Consider the following 19,719-nt stretch of genomic DNA (forward strand, 5'->3'; position numbering starts at 1 on the left):
TTACTTTACTTCCTGAGTAATGTGAAGAAAAAAGAAAAATTTTTACCACCTGAGTTATTCGATCATATTAATAAATCATCATTTATTTATATGAAATATATCTCTCTGTAAGCATTTAAGGAGCTGTGGTGGTGTCGTGCCTAAGGCATTTGACTGCTAACCAGAAGGTTGGAGGTTGAAACCCACCAGCCACTCCTTAGAAGGAAGACTGGGCAATCTACTTCCGTACTGATACTGCCTTGAAAACCTAAGGAGGGGTTACTATGAGTTGGAACCGACTCACTGGCAGTGAGTTTGGTGGTTTGGTTTGGTTTAAGCATACACACACACACACACACACATAAGTATATGTACATATGGTCAGCCCTCTGTATCTGTGGGTTCTGCATCTGTGGATTCAATCAACTACAGAACAAAAATACTAGGAAAAAAAAAGCAATTAAGTGGTCAAAGCAATCCCTCAAAGTCTAACAGGGAGGGTAGAGTGCTATTTACATAGCATTTACATTGTATTAGGTATTCTAAGTATTCTAGAGATGATTTAAAATATATGAGGATGTGTGTAGGTTATATGCAAATACCATGTCATTCATGTCATTTTATATGAGACTTGAGCATTCATGGATTTTGGTATTTGAGGAGGGTCCTGGAACCAATGCTCTGCAGATACTGAAGGATGACTCTCTCTCTCTCTATATATATAAATAAAATTATATACACACATACATACATACACATCTATATATACACATAGACACACATTTACAGATATATTTGTGTGTGTGTGTGTATATATGTATACAATGGGATATTAAACTATTTATCTGCATTCAATAAAATATACAGAATAAAAATATTTAAATTATAAATACTAAAATACTAATATATTGGGAGCTGTGGTGGCATAGTGCCTAAGGATTTGACTGCTAACCAGAAGGCTGGTGGTTCAAACCCACCAGCCACTCCTCGGAGGAGTGATAGTGCCTAGGAAACCCAAGGAGGGGTCGCTGTGAGTTGAGTCTGACTCCATGTAAGGAAATTCCTAAACACTTGCTCCTGTGTAGATGGGCTAAACAATAAAAGTTAACCTATGTTGTTAGGCTATATTTTACTTATTGGTCTAAGGCACAAAAAATGCAAAACTGATTGGAAAATTGTTGTCCAGTAACATTCCACTTAGTCCTCGTTTATGGACTATCTTATTATCTGACATTTTGGATTTAAGGCAATAGTAAAAATCTTGCAAAGGAGTAGAATTGAATATACCATCAAAAGGAATAACCTATGTGTAATTGGAATTCCAGAACAGGAAGAGATAAATAAAACCACAGAAAAAATGGTCGAAGATTTGTTGGAAGAGAATTTTCCTGGTATGATGAAATATGAGAATATATCCATTCAAGAAATCTGATGAACCCCAAACACGATAGGCCCCCCCGCCAAATATTACCAAGACATATCATCATCAAACTCACCAAAACCAAAGACAAAGAAAGAATCCTGAAAGCAGCATGGGAAAAATGAAAAGTTACCTATAAGGGGCAACCAATAAGACTAAGCTCAGATTTCTTGGCAGAAACCATGCAGGCAAGAAGAAAATGGAATGGTATATATAAAACACTGAAAGAGAAAAATGTCCAACCAAGAATTATGTACCCAGCAAAATTGTCCCTCAAACATGATGATGAAATGACATTTCCAGATAAGCAGAAATTATAGGAATTTGTTATAACCAGACCAACCTTACAAGAGATGCTAAAGGGAGTCCTTTGGACAGAGAACCAACAACAGCAAACAACGATTGACCATTAACACACATGGTGACATAACCGAAGTATCGAAAGTAAATAAACTTACAAGATTGTAAACAGGGAATCAGAGACATCAATTGACAAATGAGGATAACTACAAACAAAAAAGAGGGAAAAAAATTGGGTAGTTACAGAACTTCTAAATGGTAGGGAAGTCAAGACAACTACAAGACAGAACAGACTGTTCTAAACTTGGGAAGAAAACTACAAATCACAAGGTAACCTCAAAGAAAAATGATAAACCTTCACATCAAAATAAAAAAGAGGACCAGCATAAATATTCAGCAAATACTAAAACAATAGCAATGAAGGAATTGATAACACAACTCATAAACAAAATGAACTCAGGACAGAAAATTATATGGAACAAAGAAATCAACATCATGAAAAAGTACATAACAAAAATGACAGCAACAAATTCATAATTGTCCATAATTACATATCTGGCAAGGGATTTATCTCTAAGATTTATAGAAAACTCCAATGCCTCAACACCAAAGGAATTAAGAATCCAATTGAAAAATGGGCAGAAGACATGAATAGACACTTCACCAAGGAGGATATTCAGGTGGCTAGCAAATACATGAAGAGATGCTCACGATCATTAGTCATTAGAGAGATGCAAATCAAAACAACAATGAGATACCATCTCACCCCAGCATTGATGGCAAGGTTCAACGAGACAGAAAATAACAAATGCTGGTGGGGAAGTGGAGAGATTGGGACTCTCATACACTGTTGGTGGAACTGTGAAGTGATACAAACACTGTGGAAAGCAATATGGAGATTCCTTAGAAAGCTGGAATTGGATATACCATTTGACCCAGCAATCCCATTAGTAGATATATACCATAGAGAGGTGAGAGCCAAGACAGAAACAGATATATGCACACCCATGTTCATTGCAGCACTATTTATAATAGCAAAAAGATGGAAACAACCTATGTTCCCATCAATGGAAGAGTGGATGACTGAACTATGGTAGATACACACAATGAAATGCTATGCAGCACTAAAGAACGATGTTGTTGTTGTTGTTGTTGTGTGCCGTCGAGTCGGACCCGACTCATAGCGACCCCTCCTTGGGTTTCCGAGGCAGTATCACTACGGAAGTAGGATTGCCCAACCTTCCTTCCGAGAACAATGTAGAATCTGCAAAACACTGCAAACTTGGAGGAACCTGGAGGACATTATGCTGAGTGAAATAAGTCAATCACAGAAGGACAAATATAGTATTAGTTTGTTGTGGTGGAGGGTCAAGGAAAGGTTGATATATGGAGGGAAACTTTCTTTGTTGGTTGCCAGGGATGGGAGGGTGGGAAGGGAACACTGCAAAAAATATGCATTACCCATGTCACTTTAGTTTTGTGTATTTCACTGTACATAAATTATATTTCAATAAAATGCTTTTTTTAAAAAAGACAATAGTAAAAATCTACTATCCAACTATTTAGCACAGTAATGATGTACATCTAACAGTAATGAACTCTGTGGTGCTAGGCAAGAATAACACTGGCTGTGATGGTTAATGTGTCAACTTGGCTGGGCCATGATTCTTAGTGATTTTGCAGTTATGTAATGATGCAATCTGGCAGTTATGTAATGATGCAATCTGGCAGTTATGTAATGATGTAGCCATTCTTCATTTGTGATCTGATGTGGTCATTCTCCATTTTTGCATAAAGCCAATTTTCATGTTACAACTGGGTCTTTGGAACCTAACCATGTCAATAGGTGGGGAGTGGGTTTAATCAAATTTATGCCAAAAGCATTATGACTAGGCAAGTAAAATACTGAATGTTTAGCATTTTTATACAGTATATTGCAACTTATGCTTGTTTCCACAGACTTTCAGATATGTTTAAATTATAAGAATTCGTCATTAAACATTTGTTTTCAATTCTTGTCAAATATTTTGGGATAAATACATAAAAATTCCATTAGAATTATATCTTGAGTCTGTTTTGTGTTTCTCTGGAATACATGTACCCTTTAAAAATTGATAAGGCAATTTTCCTTGCTTAGTATTTTTCTTTTTATCAGAGCATAGCATACATTCTCCTTCTTTCTTTCTTCTATTCATTCTTTTGTTTTTTAGCCTTTTCATTCTGATTAGAATTTTTAAATATAGATTTTTAACCAATTGTATGCCCAACAGAGAAAACAAGAGTAGTGACAAAATTTTGTGGGCTGGAAAATAATTCATTCTTATTTTTATATTTATATACATGTATATGTTTTCTATTTCTTCCCTCTACACAAAAGACAAATGTATAATCTGTCATGGTGCAATGAATTACTTAATACGGCCCTTCTAGCTATAATCTTTGCAACTCCCACAAAATGATTAGGTGGGCCTATGCAAATAAGGTACATGGAATCCTATGGGGGTGGAGTTATTTAAATAAGGTATATAGAATCCTCATGAGGGGATTGGTCAGTTTTGCCATCACAATAGGCTTAAAGTGAGACATCCCAGAAGTGGACAAAGGGAAACTGACTATCACCAAGAAGAAGCAACAGAGCAGAGTGCATCCTTTGGACCTGCAATCCCTGCTCTGGGAACCTCCTAGACCCAGGAGACAGAGAGCTGTAACACTGGAGATGACAAGAGACAGCAAGAAGCAGGCACCGAGAAAAGGTGTCAACAGAGGCAGCAGATCCAGGAGACTTACATATTCAGGAGACATGCAGCAGAGCAGTAGAGATGGTGCAATGGGCTTCCTAGACCATGGGGTGAGAGCTGAGCACCTTCTGGCAGGTTTGTTGGAAGAGTGGGGTGCCTCTTGGCACTTGACAAGAGCTGAGCTCACTGACCCACAGTAACAGAATTGAGTGCCTTCAGGCCTAGGCTTATTACCAGAGTGGGATCTAACATTTGCCAAAGCAGGGCAGAAGATAAACTGGCTCAAGGGGCCTAGGGGCTAAGGGCTCTAGGGCTCTAGGGCCAGAGACATATCTGCCTGTGGGTATGACTGAGAAGAGGTTGTCCTGATCAAGGAACTGTATTCTGAGTCTTTACTGATCCTCAATTGTAACTAGTTACTTCTTTAATAATTGTGAGTATTGTATGTGAGTTTGTGTGGCCATTGCAATGGATTATTGAACCCAGCAGAGAAGTAGAGAGTGCTGTGGGAGGGATGGTTGATGTTAGAATTTGTAAAAAGTTTGGAGAGAGGAGTCATGTCTGACCTTTTCCTCACTGGAATCAGCCTTGGGCTCCTGATGTTGATTTTGATTCTCCATCTACCTCGTGAAGTTAGAGGAGGTCAGACGCCCCCACCGCACCATTATTATACTTGTGTACACAGACATTTACTTGTCTGTCTCTTTCCCTAGTACTTGAAAAAAATAAAGACAGTCTTTGGAAGAAAAGGATGGGAATTAAATATAAATATGTGCTTCTTAACTCATACTTTTACTAAGCAAGTACAGAACATACTCTAGTATTCAAAGTAGTTAGTATTATAAAGTTATTATGACCTTTTGCTTAACTTTGAAGTGTTGGTTTGTGACAGTTCTCTTGCTGAACTCTTTTGCTTCCTTTTATTTAAAACAAAGACCATAGAAACACCTCAGTAACTCATGTTCAAGTAAGAAAGTCAATTAATTTGTAAAATGTACACCTATAGATGATGTATTTGAAAATAAAGTTGTTGTTGTTGTTGTTATGTGCCATCGAGTCGGCCCCAACTCATAGTGACCCCTCCTTGGGTTTCCGAGGCAGTATCACTACGGAAGTAGGATTGCCCAACCTTCCTTCTGAGGAGTGGCTGGTGGGTTTGAACCGCCAGCTGTCTGGTTAGCAGGCAAGTGACTTAGACACTATGCTACCAGAGCTCCCTTGAAAATAAAGGGTGGCCACTAAATCTGGAAGTACCTTATCATTTAGTGAGTGATGCACTGTTGTTGTTAGGTGCCATCGAGTCAGCTCCGACTCAAAGCAACCCTGTGTGCAACAGAATGAAACACTGCCTGATCCTCCCTACCTAGTCTCACAGTTCTTGCTCTACTCGAGCCCATTATTACAGCTGCTGCATCAGTCCATCTCACTGAGTATCTTCCCCTGTTTTTGCTGACCTTCTGCTTTTCTAAGCATGATAACCTTCTCCAGAGACTGGTCCCCTCTGACAACATGACCCAAATAGGTGAGAGGAAATTTGGCCATTCTCACTTCTAAGGAGCATTCTGGTTACACTTTTCCAGGACAGATTTGTTTGTTCTTCTAGCTGTCCATGGTATCTTCTGTATTCTTCTCCAACAACACAATTCATTATATGATGCACTAACATACTACATATAGATGATATGTTAGTATTATTTATGCTTCCAAACTTTATGACTGTCCTCAGATAATTTTCTCTCATAATCTCAAATGTGTACATATGTGAATGATTTTTATATGCCTCTAGAAGATGGGTACTCTACTTCTGTACAGATACCACCTTGGAAACCTGAGGAGTGGTTGCTATGAGCTGAATCGACTCAATGGCAGTTTTTTGTTTGTTTGTTTGTTTAGTATGAGACAAAAAAGGCAATTAAGAATTACTTGATGAATGGATATAGTAAGAAGCTGTATGAACCGGCAGAAGAAATAAAGGAAAAGCATTTATTTTTATTCTGAATATTTTCTGAGTTGATTTGAGTTTATCCTAGGATAAATAACTATGTAAATCCATTGGTCTGCATTTCTCTGATTTCAGAGTGAAAAGTAGCTAAGTAATTTAATGTTGTAGGGATGGTTAGCTCCTCTTGTGCTTAAATATATGTATATTTTTTGTCTGAGCAGTTACAAAGTTATGCATTGCTGGCAACACAGTAAACTATAATGCATAGTCTTTACTGAACTTACTGTTTTATTGGAGGTGCCTAGTAAAAATACATTCAAAGTTATATAACAATACAAAACCACAATAAGAGGAATGACATGAGGCAGAACAGTCAAGAGCTGGTCTAGAACACACCATATTCAAAGACTTGTAGGACTGTAGTGTTTTGCAGGCTGGAGCCAGGGTGGTATTCTAGCCTCCTCAGGGATACCTGAAGGATCAGCCATAAGCCTCAGCTTGTTCATCAAGCTACCAGTCTAGCAAACTACATCTATTTTAAGAGCTACAGATTCATTGCAATTGTTTTAAGACAGTGGCCCCAAATTAAAAAGCTCCATTCACTGAGATCATTTGTTACCTCATTTGTCTTCCCAGTTATTAGCAAAGATATTAATGGTCTTCTGAAAGTTTTTTTTTTTTTTTTGGCTACAAATTCCTAAATTTTAATGCAGAGCATTCAATATAGAGTTTTCTTGTTATAATAATTCTTATTCCCTTAAGATCTAATTCAGTTCATTAGGGGCAAAGTATACAGATTATAAAATCTAGAGTATGTCATAGGTCATTGAATAATCAACAAAAAATTAATGAATTTGCAATGTGGGTTTTCAGCCCTAAGGTCAATGAATCAAACTAAGCAGATTTAGTGCTGTAAGCTACGATGGAGGGAATGATCCTTCCCTTATCACTTTACTAGAGTTTTCTCCAATGCACATACAGATGACTCCAAATAATCTACATATATATTGGCAGGTGATGCTCTCTCTTCCCTTCCATAATAATTGTCCATTCTAACTGCCTAATATTAGAGTTCTTGCCTTATCCCAGCTGAGTCATGAAGTGTGACCTTACCTAGGCAGCTGAAACCCCCACAGATTTGACCCAACACTTTACGCTTATTAGGACTCTTGGCCTTTTCTTATATTGTTCGTCAATATTTACAAGTATGGCAGTCTATGAATAAGGCACAGCTCAATAAATTACTCCTAAGAGGGGAGGAGGTGGTTCATTTTCCTACAGGGTAAAGGAGAAGAAAATATATTAAAAATGATGGTTCATATCTTAATGTATTTCACTTTTTTATTCTATGGTGCTGCTATCTTTGAATACAGCTTTCTAAAAATAAATTTATCCTTCTAGAATGATTTATTTTGGGTCACATGGGTTGAAAGTTCGTATGCTTGAGCCTACATATGTATATTATGCCAGTTTGGTAGTAAATGTCCATACTCTTTCCCACATACATGTCCCTCAAATACAAACTGTATAATCTCTTTCTTATTTATTCCTGAATATAGGGACTTGGGGTCATTTTTTCCAAGCAGAAATTGCAGACAATCGACTGGTATGCTACCACACCTCAGTTAAGGAGGAAAATTTGATGTCTGGACATGTGTAGTCTTGTGGAAAGGAAACTTATTTCATTCATAGACAAGTGCAGTAGTATGGCTAGCAGTATTTCCGCAGAGATGGTCTGATTTTGAAAAAAAAAAATCGATATCAACTCTTGACACATTTTCATTTACATTAGCGCATGGCTTTCAGTTGGGGCACAAATCAATAGGCAGCTTTTAACACTGCCCAACTGTTTCTTCCTATCGGGCTTCAGGCAGGCCATTTGCTGTTAACATACTGTGTTTCTCAGGGAGGGAGTTTAACTGTTTCTCCTGTGACTAATCACAATGGCCTGAACTGTAGCATTAATCACATGACATTTTCTTCATCACCACTTACAACCAATTGACTTTTTACTTAGTGAAAGTGTTTGAAAGAGGCGGCAGTTGTTCTAAGGGGGTCAAGAGTCAATGGGAAGAAGAAATATTTAGTTCCAAAACATATATAGCATATGGCTTCTCACATTGACACCATGTCAGACAGTTATTACAAGCCTTATCACTTTGCAGGTTGGGTCTCACAGATAAGATACAGAATAAGATTTGTTTAAAATTAAAGTGCTAGGTAAGAATCATGGTATTTGGATTGAAAACAATTAATCTGTGCCTCTCTATAAACTCAAAGTCACATCAAGGGTCACTAGCAATTGCTGAAGTGTTTTCCCTAACTTTTATAACTGGATTCTTTTTCTCTCATTTGAAAGCTAGTATGAGTATTAGGTTATATTAGGTTAGGTCTGATGCCATGTGAAACTGACAATTTTGGCATTATTGGCAGTCTCAATTAAATGTAATATCTAGTTCATTACTGCAGCTACTTGGATTTCTAAATAATGAATCAAATTCTTACATTATTCACAAGCCACAAAGGGGTTATTAAGCTGAATAAGCATAGACCTGTGAAGGTTCACAACACATTTACCCAGGGCAATTCTAAAGCACAAAAGGAACATGCTTTAAAAATATATGAAAAGGTAGCTTCCATACTGCATTGCAGTTTATTTATATTATCCCCAAACAATAATGATACCTCTTTTTAAAAGGTGTTCCCTTGGGATTTTAGTCTCCTAAAATGCTGCCCAAAAAAGAGATTACGGGGGATATCAATTTCAAAAATGATGCATACAGAGTCTCTGCTTGGGGATCTGACTGACTCAACAGAACTAATAAAAACAACAGTGATATATCAAAGACTCCAAAAATATCCTCAGTTAAGAAAATTGTATTTCCTCTGGTGTTTCCTCTACTGACTAATCATTCTGAATTCTGCTATGGAATTCTTGGTTTAGAAGTAGTTGCACATGTCCCATTTTACCTCAAGACTTTGGTCTTCCTAGAGCAAAGAAGGAACTTCTGACATTCAGCACCAAGATGGGAAAAGATCTGGAGGGGTCCACTGCTGTTTGTTTCTGCCTCCTTCCCAAAGAGCATGAGGACTGGTGTTCCAGATCTTTTGGACATGTCTGTGGTGGGTCCCAATGCCTTAGATGCATAAGAATCCTGGGGTGAAGGAGGAGGGTACAGACAGGGGTAACGGGAAAGGTAATAAACTTTGACCACAGCAATAAACCTAAGGAAGCAAGAATTAGGCATCCTTGCCTGAAGGCATTTATATGGTCTTTGTTTACCATATTAGAATGATCAGTTTGTTGAAGTGAATGTGCCAAAAAGTTACAAAGAATTTATAATAAATTTTATTAGTAAAATCACACCATAATGTTAATATGTTGAGCTAAAGCTGCAAATGAAGTTTAAAAAGCAAGCAGCCATCCAAGGTACAACTATTAGTCTACTCACCTGGAATAACAGAAGAAGAAAAAATCAGGAATAAGAGGAGGAAATGGAATGTGTGGCTAATTGACCCCATGAACAGAATTTTCCCTTTGCCATGAAACCAGAAGAACTGGATGGTGCCCAGCTATCATTACTGAACATTTTTTTCAATGATTCTATAGAAGAATTCTGACCTAAAGGGATTAAATTCAGAACAGAATTTCAAATTCTCAAAGACTCTAGATTTTCTGGATTCATGGAGGCTGGATGGACTCCCGAAATTGTTGCCTTGAGATAATCTCTAAAGCTTAAACAAAAAATATCCCCTGAAGTCCTCTTAAAACCAGAGTTCAGCTAATGAGTAAAGAATGTCTGCCTTGGGCACTGCTCTTTTAAGATCTATCTCGATGGGATCAAACTGACAACAGCCACTTGGAAGATTAGACAGGAACCTTAGGGGACACTGACTTTATGTGGGGGGGGGGGGGGGGGGAGGAACAACTTGAAAAAAGGGTGAGAATGGTTGCATAATTTGAAGTAACCAATGTCACTGAATTGTACATGCAGAAAATGTTGAATTGTTCTATGTTCTGCTGTGTATAGTCTCAGTAACAACAAAAGTAAAATAAATCATATTGTAAGAATCTGGTTTCTAAGATACATATTTCAGAAAAGCCTGCCCTTCTGAACTCCAGCATGTGTGAAGTGCCCTTTCCCAGTGAACAGAAGTTGCTGGACCAAGATGGATATTTAATACCCTAGGTAAAATTTATTCTTAGGATTCCACATCTCCAGATGACTAGTTATTGCAAAGAGTTTTCAAAATAAAGTTACAACTCACTTTAACTTAAAAAATCAATACTGCACTTTTTAGAAGGAGAATGACTGCATCTGAAAAAGGATCAAATAACAATCATAAAATCTTTGATGTCTTCCATTTCTTATCATGTTCAGTCTCAATCACTGGCCTATATTTGAAGCCCTTCTTTTGTCTTTTTTTAGTTCTCTAACAGTGTCTAGGAGCTCTGGTAGCATAGTGCCTAAGGCACTTGACTGCTAACCAGAAGGCTGGCGGTTCAAACCCACCAGCCACTCCTCGGAAAGAAGGTTGGGCAATCCTACTTCCGTAGTGATACTGCCTCGGAAACCCAAGGAGGTGTCGCTATGAGTCGCTATGAGTCGCTATGAGTCGGGGCCGACTTGACGGCATATAACAACAACAACAACAACAACAACAGTGTTTACTATGAAAAATGCTATAGAAAATTTTAAAAAATTTCATACATATGAATAATGTTAAGATTTTTAGGTCCCTGGGTTGCATAAATGGTTAAACGCTCAACTTCTTGTCAAAAGCTTGGCTGTTTGAAGCTATCCAGAGGAACCTCAGAAGATTGTTGTTGTTGTGTGCCCTTGAGTCAGACCCGACTCATAGTGACCCCTCCTTGGGTGTCTGAGGGGGTATCACTACAGAAGTAGATCGCCCAATCTTCCTTCCGAGGACTGGCTGGTGGGTTTGAACTGCCAGCCTTCTGGTTAGCAGTCAAATGCCTTAGGTATTAAATCAGTAGTGCTTACTACTTCAAGGCTAGGTCTTTCCCACCCATTTTACTCTTGTATTTTCTCTGCTTTGTGGTTTCCCAGGACAGGTCTCAGTTTCCTGAGCTCTTCTGGACCCTGAAGAATCTCCACAGGTGTTCCTGGGGCCACTTGAACAGAGCTAATTTTATTCTGACACTTTCCTTGATTTTGTGTAGTTACATATCAGACAGTGGTGTAGTGCTTAAGGCATTTGGCTGCTAACCAGAAGGCTGGCAGTTCACACCCTCCAGCCACTCCAAAGAAGGAAGGTTGGGCAATCTACTTCTGTAGTGATAAGATACTCCTCAGAAACCCAAGGAGTGGTTGCTATGAGTCACATCCGACTCCATGGGAGTGAGTTTGGTTTGGTTTTGGTTTAGCCTTGAAAAGTTAACAAAGCTTCCCCAAAGCTGACCTGCCTTTTTTTCTTTCTTTTCCTGTTTTTTTTTTTTTTTAACCTTCTTAGAAAGTTTTGAAGAATTTAAGAACTGAGACCTGAAACTGCATACAAAGGAAAGGGAGGATAATTTGGGTTCAAGTGACCATTTGATTAAGGGTGACATCAAAGATTCATTTTTGTTCGTTTAAATATTGCCCACCTCAATTTTTTTTTTTTTTTTTTGGTTTCTCCAATTCAGGCTTAACACCAAAAATTGCCCTTTATTAATTCACCTAAAATTTGGTCAGCTTTTGGAGCAGGTGCAGGTGCTCTGGGACACCTTTCTTACTCGCTCTTGCACAGGGCCAGAGGATGCAACAGAGATTTTGCTAATGACCTGGCGATTGTTTTTATGCCCTCCCAGTGAAGTGTGAACTACTCTGATAGCTGTCAACAGAAGTGTTGAATGGCTATGTTATTTCGCCACAATTTTAATGTCAATAGAAGAATTATGAATGAAAGTTTTTGCTTGCTAAAGGGGAAAATACATTAGGAAAAAGAAGTTGGCACTTAAATGTCTTTGAATAACTTCAAGAGGCCTGAAAAAGAGTCCCTTCAAAGTTCACCTAAATTCAAAGCCAGCAGAAATGTTAGTAAAAATATTAACACACATTTTAGCTAGTACACTACTTTAGGTAGGTTACTGCATAGTGCAGTAGAACTGCTAGATATTATATGTGTACAAGAGGCATGATCTTCAACTTCCTTGACTGGTAAGGAATTAGCACTTTTTGCTGTTTTATGTAACTGGCAGCATAATTTTACTATCTGATCAAAGAAGTTTACATTTGTTGTATCTTTGCTATTTTGACATAATGTTGACCACTCTTTTAATTCATTTGAATATTCACTTGATCAGGAAATGTAAGCACAATAACATTTCTCCCTTTATGGCAAAATACTGTTGCCAGCTTAGACATAATTTTCAAGAATTAAATTTGGTGAAAAGTGGGCACATCCTATACTTCTGGCTACTTCTGAAAAGACTGTCTTTAGGATGAACATTCTTTAAATTTGCTATAATAACTAGCTGAGCAGCTTTTAAATTCATAACAGCCCAGGTAATTTCCTATGACAATAAATGTACATATTCCCTCCCTTATCTGACACAACTCATAATACACAATTCAAGTGTTTTGAGAAAATACTCTTTTTTTGTTTTCACAAAGTTACCTTAGTAAGATCTAAAAAACACTGCATAGAAGATACAGATTCATAAAATAGGTTGCACACATGTTATAATGCCATAAGGAGTCAAATCCATGCACAAATGGATTTGCCTCTTTATAGCATTAGCAAAATTTACATTGATTAACCAGTATGCTGTACTGTTGTTTTCGATCTGTACCGAGCAAATCAATTTTACTTAGCACTCTAAGTTTTTTTGACTTTGGGGTGTTTAGAATAAGTAGATATTATATTGCCTGTGGGAAAACACTAGACTTGTAATTAAGCTTAGGAGGTAATTTCATGAAAAGAAGAAGGCAGAAAATAGAGCAAAGTTTTAAGGATAATGGGATTTCCAGAAAGGGAAGCACTGTCTTTACTTGAAACAAATTACATTATCATCCATCATATGACTAATCTAAGAATAGCCATCTCTCTGTTAGAGTAGGTTCATCGAATGAAATGATTAAATACCATCATTTGGGAAAGGAATAACAAATTAAGACATACTATTAACAAAAGAAACGAACTTTGGTGGTGTAGTGGTTAAGGCATTTGGCTGCTAACCAAAATGTCAGTGGTTTGAACCCACCAGGTTCCCTGTGGAAGAAAGATAAGGCAGTTTGCTTCCCTAAAGATTTATAGCCCTGGGAACCCAACGGTGGTTTCTATGAGTTGGAATTGACTCGATGGCAGTGAATTTGGTTTTGGGTATTAACAAAGGAACCCTGGACAGAGTTGGAATTCCATAAATATTTCCTGAACTGAATAACCAAAAAAAGACTTACATAAAAGTTACTTCCTTCCCCACTCACAGTATGTTCTATTTATTCTGGTTAGCAGTCAAGTGCTTTAGCCACTATGCTACCAGAGCTCCTATGTTCTATTTATACTCTTCTATAAATAGTTCTACAGAGTAAAAACTGCATATAATGGGCATTATTCATACTATTTACATATTGTCTAGAATTATCTTTTTTATGCAATATATAAAATGATACATTGAGTTTTGGCAACCACAGGCTAAATGACTGCCCAGAAGTTGGTAAGAATATTTAGGACAAAACTGAAACTTTCCTTTTGAGAAATACATTCCTTATTGGTTTAGAGTTAAAATTTATAACATTACTGATAACATTTGTATGTGATAATTAGGAAATGTTAGGTACAATGGAAAAGGTGAAAAACAAGGTTCTGAGAGAGTATCCTATCACTTATTCCTAGAAAATAAGGACAAAACACTACTTTAGCATTCCTGTTGATGAAAAATTTGTAAGATATATATTCTTTAAGGTTGTTATGAATTTTATCAAGTCTTAGCCTCTTTTACTGGTACTAAAATTAGAAGACAGCAGATGGCATATTAAAAAAAATATTCCAATAAACACATCTCAGAAATTTCACAAAAAGACTTGTGTTGGGAATGATAGTGAGAACTATTAGGATGCAAGCAGAGGTTCTAGTCTTCCTCGAATGGGTAGATTATGCACTGCCGTGGAGTCGGATCTGACTCATAACAACCCTTCCTTGGATTTTCGAGGCAGTATTACTATGGAAGTAGATTGCCTAACTTTCCTTCTAGGGAGTGGCTGGTGGGTTTGAACCGCCAGCCTGCTGGTTAGCAGTCAAATGCCTAAGGCACTACGGGGCTTAAATTCCTACCTTTGTTTTTTACTTCTTTGAGAAGAAAAGTAGAAAAAATTTTAAAAATAATATATCATGACCAAGTGGGGTCTATCCCAGTAATAAAGGGGAAATCAAGTCAATATATCTTACCACAGTAACAGAATGAAAAAGAAAAAACATACTGCTGTTGAGTCTGATTCGTCTCATAGTGACCCCTCCTTAGGTTTCCGAGGCAGTTGTTGTTGTTGTTAGGTGCAGTTGAGTCGTCTCCAACTCATAATGACCCATGCACAGCAGAACAAAACACTGCCTGGTCCCGTGCCAGCTCCATGATCCTTGCTATACTTGAGCCCATCGCCACTGCCACTGTGTCAACCCATCTTGTTGAGGGCCTTCCACCTTACCAAGCATGACATCCTGCTCCAGGGAATGGTCCCTTGTGACAATATGACCAAAGTATGTAAGACGAAGTCTGGCCATTCTTACTTCCAAGGAGCATTCCAGCTGCACTTCCTCCAGGACAGATTTGTTGGTTCTTTCAACAGTCCCTGGTACTTTCAGCATTCTTCACCAGCACCACAACTCAAAAGCATCAATTCTTCTTTGGTCTTCCTTATTCATTGTCCAGCTCTCACATGCAGGGAAGCAAATGAAAATACCATGGCTTGTGTCAGGTGCACCTTAGTCCTCAAGGAGACATCTTTGCTCTTCAGCACTTGAAAGAGGTCTTTTGCAGTTGACTTGCCCAGTGCTGTACATCGTCTGATGTCCTGACTGCTGCTTCCATTGGCATCAATTGTAGAACCAAGCAATATGAAGTCTTTGATGACTTTAATCTTTTCTCCATTTATCGTGACACTATTTATTGGTCTAGTTGTGAGGATTTTCATTTTCTTTATGTTCAGGCATAATCCATATTGCAGACTGTAGTCTTTAATCTTTATCAGTAAGTGCTTCAAGTCATCTTCACTTTCAGTAAGCAAAGTTGTATCATCAGCATATTGCAGGTTGTTAATGATTCTTCCTCCAATCCTGATGCCACGTTCTTCCTCATATAGTCCAGCAAGGTTGTGTCATCTGCATATCACAGGTTGTTAATAAGTCTTTCTCCAATCCTGATGCTGTATTCTTCTTCATATAGTCTAGTTTCTTAGATTATTTGCTCAGCACACAGATTGAATAAGTATGGTGAAAGGATACAACCCTGACACACTCCCTTCCCTATGTAAAACCATGCAATTTCTCATTGTTCTATTTAAATAACAGCCTCTTGGTTTGAATCTATGAGAAATCTCACAGAATCCATAAAAATGCTACTAGAAATACTAAGACAAGTTTGTAAGTCCATTTGAATATACTACCAATGATCAATATGAAATTAAATTGAAAAACAATGCCATTATAGTGGTATAAATATGAAGTACTTGGGAAATAAACTTAATAAACGATATATAAAACTTTTATACTGAAAATCATAAAATATTGCTTAGAGAAATTAAAGAAGACTTAAATAAATGGAGAGATGTGCCCTGTTCATGGGTTGGAAGACTCAATATTGTCAAGATGCAATCCATTCTCTCTAAATTGATTTATAGATTCAACTTAATCCCAATAAAAATTCTAGCCTTCCTACCACTGTCAACCATTTAGAGGGAGATCCTGGATAGTGTGGGAGAACAATGTGAAACAAAACTCAAAATCATTGAAAAAAAGGGGACCAAGTTTGCTGGTCTGATAGAGAGCCTGGTGGAACCACTGAGACTATGACCCCTAGCTGCCCTTCAGGTCTGGAATTGAACCCCCTCCTGTGGTGTCCAGGCAAACAAAAGATAGACATGTGAGCTGACCATTTACATCAGGCAGATACTCCGTGGAGAGATCAATCATGGGAGAATAGAAGTCTGTGCATACACAGGGAGACAGCTCAGGGGGCAGGAATGCATGGGAGGAAAGGACACAGGGAAGAGGTAACTATGGGGAGGAAGTGAGAGTAGAGCTGTTGCATTGTGGGAAATTGCAGTCAATGTCATGAGACGAAGTATATGTGAGCTGCTGTATGGAAAGTAAACTCGCTCTGTAAATTTTCACCCAAATCACAATAAATTTTTTTGTCTTTAAAAAAATACTAACTGTCTTTTTTTTTGGAGGGGGTTAGATATTAACAAGGAACTAGAATTCATATGGGAATGCAAAGGATCTACAATAGTTAAAGCAACTTGTAGGCAGAGGAACAAAGTTGGAAGAGTAAATCTATCTGATTTCAAGATTTATTCTAAAGTTAAATTAATTAATACAGTATTATTACAGTAATCCTGTATTACAGTAACTTATACATTGGTATAGGAGCTCTGGTAGCATAGTGCCTAAAGGCACTTGACTGCTAACCAGGAGGCTGGTGGTTCAAATCCACCAGCCACTCCTCGGAAGGAAGGTTGGGCAATCCTACTTCCGTAGTGATAACTGCCTCGGAAACCCAAGGAGTGGTCGCTAGGAGTCGGGGCCGACTCAATGGCAAATAACAACAACAACAACATACATTGGTATAAGGATGGACAAACAGATTAATGAAAGAGAAGAGAGTGCAACATTAAACCCACACTTACACAGAGAACTGCTTTTTGACAAAAGTGCAAAAGTAATTCAGTGTAGAAACAAATAACTTTTGACAAACAGTGCTGAAACAATTGGATATCCATATGCCAAAAAAAAAAAAAAAGAACCTGTACCATACACAAAAACCAACTCAATTAAAATTAGGATCATGACCTAATCTTCAACTTAAAACTTGTAGAATAAAACAAGAAGAAAATAAGTGTTTCATTTGTACAAAATTCATTCTATTCTATTGTGACAGAAAGCAAATCAATGTTTGCATGGGAATCAGAGGTTCAGGGTTAAAAGGAAGATGTGGATAGAGGCTGTATAGATAGACTGCATCCAAACAGGAGAGGAAAACTACATGGTAAACAGAGACAGTTAGTTCAATGTAAGGAATTATGAACTATAACAGGGCTTTGGTATAAAGAGAGACTGGCTAGTAAAAGGTATACGGAACTTCCCAGAAATAGTATATGTAAGGAGCAGCTATCACCCAATGTTAAGATAAACTGTCAAGCAAAAGCACTCCTCCTCTCTACCACTCCATCCATGGTTGTAACACAACATTCCCTCCTTCCCTCCTTAGCCACGTCTTGCTGCCTGGTTTGAATGGATATCCCTGGACCCTTGTAGCTCAATTTCTCTTGGAGGACAGGGTCTAGGGATACTACTCATACAACTTTAGAGAACAGCAATGTCTACTACCCTTTACAGTCTTGGAAAGTGTTGATTACGCTTTTCCTCATTCTCAATCTCCTATATGTCAAAGGAGTAATTTTGTATTCATTTACTATTTGTTTAGTACCTACTATATGCACTTATTGTGCTAATTATTGAAGTGGCAACCATCAACAATGCAGACATGGTCTTTGCCCTTATGGAACTTGCATTTTAATAGAAACTATTGTTGTTATGTGCCGTCGAGTTGGACCCAACTCATAGCAACCCCTCCTTGGGTTTCGAGCCGGTATCACTAAGGAAATAGAGTGCCCAACCTTCCTTCCAAGGAGAGAAAGGAATAAAAAGAATAATCCCACTTTAGCTGGACTTGTATCATGCTCACATGAACATAATGGTGATTTCTCTCTCAACATATCATGCCACTCTTCAAGCCAGGATTATTGTAAGCCCTCGAGGACAGGGACTTAGAAATTGTGTGCTACAGTGATGTCAGTTAAATATGCACAAACATACATGTAAACATTCACTGTTTTGGATGATCTCTTGCTAGCTAAATGTTTATTTGAGAATTGGCTTTCTTTTCTCTTAAATCAATCTTTCCAAAAATAATGAATGTTGTTCATAAAATATGTAACTGTGATCTAGAGTTTTATACATTTAAAAAAAAATTTTCTCTGTCACTGTCACCACTGCCATCACTAAGCGAATGTTAAGCTGGACATGTTTTAAAGGGTGACTAGGGTGATCTGGGGTAGGGTGGGGAGTTGAGGAATGCAGCCAATTATTTATTAAATCAATAGATAAAACATTTTATTTTTGAGCATGACTCTATGCTTAGGATCAGGCTAAGTTGTACAGGGATATGGAAGAGCCATGTAAGAACTGAACTTGTTCATGAAGACTTTAAAATGTTAAATGTTAGAATTAGCCAACAGAAACCTTTGACTTTTGAATTATGGTATTGACCCCAAGGCCAAAAGGAAGTCAGAGATGAGCAGTGAGTTAATCTCACAGTCAAAGAAGTCTCTGGAAGAGCTGGGCTTCGAAAGGATGTTTAGAAATTTAAAAGGTTGAAAGAAAGGGTGTGGGAGGGTAAAAATTAGAGCATGAATGAAGGGCATGAGGAAGAAAGAGATACATGAGGCTATTAGCAGTTTCAAGAAAATAATCATCTGAATTTTTAAAAACTACAACTTGTATTTACACAATCCATAATAAAGGGACCTCTAGTTATTTTAGTTACATCCTTAAAAGACCTATAGTATGTTAGTTTCCAAGTATTAAAACAATTGAATATTTGTTTTTAAACTCTCTTCAAAAGACATAAAGGAAATGTTTATTTTCCAGCAATCTCATTGCAAATATTACATTCAGTTAATTATTGACCTCAGAACACAAAATGGATTATATTATTTATTCCTTAATTTTATTTAGTAGATTCTTGACCCAAATCATATTCACCCTCAAATTATAAAGAATGTGCAAACCTGGGCTCTTATTTTCAGGAAGCTGTCATTCTGTACTATTTTGGAAAAAAGTACATGCATGAACCTGGAAGAAAATAATGATATTTTAATAATGTGACATGGAAATTATGTACTTCTCAGCCAATTTTGTACTGGTTTTTAATAGAGCAGAACTAATTCAATGTTTTTTGGGCATAGCGCACCAGAGAGAAATCTTTCAATGAACATTGCAATGAGATGACCCATATTTATATCGCAAAATAAATCATGAAATAATTTTACGTTCAAAGTAGAAACATCCTTGTTGTTGTTGTTGTTGTTGTTATGTGCCGTCGAGTCAGCCCTGACTCATAG

Source organism: Orycteropus afer, unplaced genomic scaffold (assembly GCF_000298275.1).
Source record: "Orycteropus afer afer isolate SDZICR_OR568_19922 unplaced genomic scaffold, OryAfe1.0 scaffold00299, whole genome shotgun sequence".
NCBI classification, from domain to species: Eukaryota; Metazoa; Chordata; class Mammalia; order Tubulidentata; family Orycteropodidae; genus Orycteropus; species Orycteropus afer.